Here is a 3838-nt window from a genome sequence, read left to right as displayed (position 1 = left end):
ACTTAGAATCCTGGCATAGGCATATATAGAGCTGAGATAAGAAGTAGCTTTCAATTCCCCCTTAATCAATGAACAAGTAATAAGCATCGCCCTTTAACTTCATATGTTCTAGTACCCCCTAAATTAAATAACTCCCTATGCCTGTAATATTCCCCCTTTTGACATCATGTAAAAAGGAATGCGCAATATTAATCAAGGGAAACTAAGTGTAGCACGTGCGTGCCCTCTAGAGGAATGAGTAAGTGATACGAAAGAAAACGCAATAAGTCTAGCCCATCTCAGTACGGCACTAGAGCATAAGTGAACCAAAAATTAACAATTCATTTATAAAATTTTAGAGCACATAGAGAAAGCAGCCAAAAAGAGCAAAAAATGACAAGAATAATAGAGAAGCTTTGGATTTATAAGGAGCCCTAGGGGAACTGAGACCACAACTACTCCCACTGGTAGTCTTCCTTGTAGTCATCCTCACAACCCTTTTTCAGAGGCCCGGTCATGAGTGCCTTGATGTGATAGAGGTGTCAGTCGAGCAAGCGCCTTAACCCAGATAGATGTCGATTAGTTTGAAGGAAAGATTCCAAGGTGCAAAGCTGAATTTCCTCTGAGCTCATATTTGGCAATAGCAGGGGCTTGGGCTCCTTCGAGGGGCTCTTCATTCGGTGAGGTCTGGACTCTGATTTGGGAGGGGATGAGGATTAGGGCTTTGGTTTGGGATCGGGCTTAGGCTCAGATCTGGGAGTGGATCCAAGGAGGAGCTTCTCAACCGGCGCATCCATACTGACGTGCTTGAGTAGCCGGCGCAGCCCAGTCTCATTGATTATACTCTCGCAGGGCGTCTCCTTGGTCGACATGTAGATCCCCAGCTCTAGAATGAGCTTCTTGACGATGTGGGGATAGGGAAGCGCGTGGTTCTTATGCATATTTACCATCAGCATGTGAGAGAGGATGAGTCGCGGCGTATCTATGAGACTCCTTCAATGACCTCTCGCAGTAGGCACGCATCTTCCTATGGTGACGGTATCGCGTTTCTCTTGGCGCGAGATGATGTTGCGCAACATTATGTAGTGAAGGAGCTTTGTATCGAAGCCCAGCATGTGCGTCTTGATCTCCCTTGGACACAACTTCCCCACCAGCAATTCCAGTGTCTTGCCTTTTCCAGAGGGCCAATTCTTCTTCGGAAGAGACGCGTACCCCTCGCCCGTTGGAAGATCGAGCACCTTCACCATCATCTTGACGTTCAGTGTCTCGGGATCGTCTCCCCAAGGAATGTGGGCCACAGAATAGAGCCGGCTAGGGCTAGGGGTCATGACGGCGAGGGCGTTGTAAAACTTTCTCACCTCGTCATAGTCAACAGCGAAGGGCTCCACCTCGAGCTCTGACCAGCGAGTGCGCTCGAGTGAGACAACGGCGGCAGCGACATAGAACTCCGCAGGGCTGAGGCTGGACCAGAATCCTTGACCTATGATTAGGGGCTCGATGACGACTCTAGTCGAGAAGTTGTCGTGAGAAGGTGGGACACTGAGGGACTCGCCGCTTTCAAGCAGAGCGATCGTCTTCTGGCGTTTCTGGGTGGTGGAAGAGGGCGTGATGGCTAAGGCTTGTTTGAGGGATGTCTGAGGTGGTGGTGAGGGAGGAGTAGTGAGAGCGAGGGGCGGGGATGTGATGTCAGGCTAGTGATGGATGGATTCTTCATGTCTGGAGGCGGAGGGAGTGTGCTCGGTGGAGTCGGTGGAGGAGACAGGGTGAATGACAGGGGTCGTTGGGTCTTCTCCATGGGTGTTGTAGGTGAAGGCAGAGGACTGGGCACTTTCGCTGGAATGGGAGAAAGGGGTTGTGGTCGTGCTGAGTCAGGAAGAGCCTGGGGTTGTGGAGGTAGAAGGAGCAACAGGGGCAGCTGCTTTGGAGCTCTCCATGAACTCCTGGAATTTGAGGAACTCAGCCCATTTGGCGGGGTCGATGTTCATTGGGTTGGCCATTATTGTGTTTGAGAGAGTGGAATTTGTGAAGTAGAGAAAGAGAAGAGTGGTGAAGAGTTGTAGGGTTTGAGCGTTGAGTGCTTGGAAGAGAGAGGGTTTAAGAAGAGTGAATAGTTGCAGGGGTGGTGAAGGAGCGCTGAATCTGGTCGAAGGGGCTATTTATGGAGAGGGTCGAACGGTCGAATCACAACGGCCTTAATTCAGATCTGGAACGGCGCCTCGTTTATCGCAGATGCAAGTGTCCGTTGGTAGGCTGGCGAGTAATGAGTGTCTAGAAGATAGTCGGTCGTTGAGACGCTCGGTCCCTAAGATTATATCGGTCCCTATACTCAGTTCCTGAAGTTATCTACACTTCACTCTAATATGTGTTACTCGGTCCCCAAGGATATGTAGTTCAAACGCTACGCTTGTGATCTCTTCTACTTACTCAGTCCCCATACTAGGACGTACTGTTTCTCAGTTCCCATTCTCAGTAGGATAATTCAACTCGCTTAAGCACATAATAAACTCACACACACAAAGGGACATAAAAGCTCTTTTAAAAACAAGAAGTGCTAAGCATATATGGGTAGGCTTTTTGTCATCTCAATGAATATTCCTAGTTGTGGCTTATATGGTCATAGGGAACGTAACATTAAGATCAAGGCTAAGGGACTGGCCTATAAGCACGAATCATATCTGGGGGGCTTGATTATGAGGTTAAGAAGCGATCATCGTGCATATATATAAGGGCTTGAAAATGAATAGCATGCAAATGGATCAAGTTTTAGCAAGCAATAGTGCAATCATAGAGAGGTCCTAACTAAGAATTTATCATTTAGCATCAAACAGAGCATGCGAAAGACGAATACCCCTAAGAGTATAGACTAGGTTTGCGCACGTACTAGTCCTAGGTTCCCAATATTAAAAGGAGCACTGAATTTACACAAGATCAAGGAGAAGGCTTACGTGCAAGGAGATGCTTAGTGAAAGGGGATCAAGCCCAAGTGAAGTCTTAGCTTGATGAATGGTTCCTTGTTCAAGGCCTTGGTGAAAATGTCTGCTATTTGATCCTCAGTTCTACAATGGGTGAGCTCGATGTGCTTCTTCTCCACATTATCTCGAAGGAAGTGATGACGCACGTCAATGTGCTTGGTTCGAGAGTGGTGCACATGATTCTTTGAGATGTTGATCGCGCTTGTGTTGTCACACCTTATTTTAATCGAGCCCATCGAGATTCCGAAGTCAGTGATTTGTTGCTTGAGCCATAGGAGTTGAGCACAACAAGAAGCGCCGCTATGTATTCAGCCTCGGTGGTGGACACAGTTACTGAGTTCTGTTTGCGAGAGCCCCATGAAACGAGACAAGGGCCTAGAAATTGTGCCATACCTGAGGTGCTCTTTCGATCAATGAGATATCCTGCATAGTCAGCATCTGTGTATCCAACAAGGGTAAAATCACAGTTCTTAGGGTACCATAAACAAAGATTATCAGTCCCTTTTAGATAACGAAGGATACGCTTGATGACGGCAACGTGCAACTCCCTTGGATCAGATTGGAAGCGTGCACAGAAGCTTACTATAAAAACAATATCGGGCCTAGAGGCAGTTAAGTACATTAAAGATCCTACCATACCTCTATAGAGTGTTTCATTCGCCTTGGGGTCGTTAAGGTCTGCGTCTAACTTAGTGCTTGTGGACACTAAAAGTGTGAAGGGGCTTGCTATTGTCCATTCCAAACTTCTTTATGATCTCCCTTAGATACTTTTGTTGATGAATTTGAATGCCTTCAGCCTTTTGTACCACTTGCAGTCCAAGGAAGAAGTTGAGTTCCCCTATCATGCTCATGTTGAACTTGCTACTCATCACGTCTTTGGAATTTCT

General features: G+C 47.1%; 1 pseudogene; it reads right to left on the bottom strand.

The window, feature by feature from the left end:
• Positions 1 to 2938: 2938 nt before the first annotated feature.
• Positions 2939 to 3588, bottom strand: LOC141249658 (uncharacterized; annotated as a pseudogene).
• Positions 3589 to 3838: the final 250 nt, after the last annotated feature.

Source organism: Phyllobates terribilis, unplaced genomic scaffold (assembly GCF_046119375.1).
Source record: "Phyllobates terribilis strain yellow unplaced genomic scaffold, ASM4611937v1 Scaffold_4937__1_contigs__length_55782, whole genome shotgun sequence".
In the NCBI taxonomy this organism is placed as follows: Eukaryota; Metazoa; Chordata; class Amphibia; order Anura; family Dendrobatidae; genus Phyllobates; species Phyllobates terribilis.
Note: the sequence above shows the minus strand (reverse complement) of the source record. Positions and strands in the feature narration are given on the sequence as shown.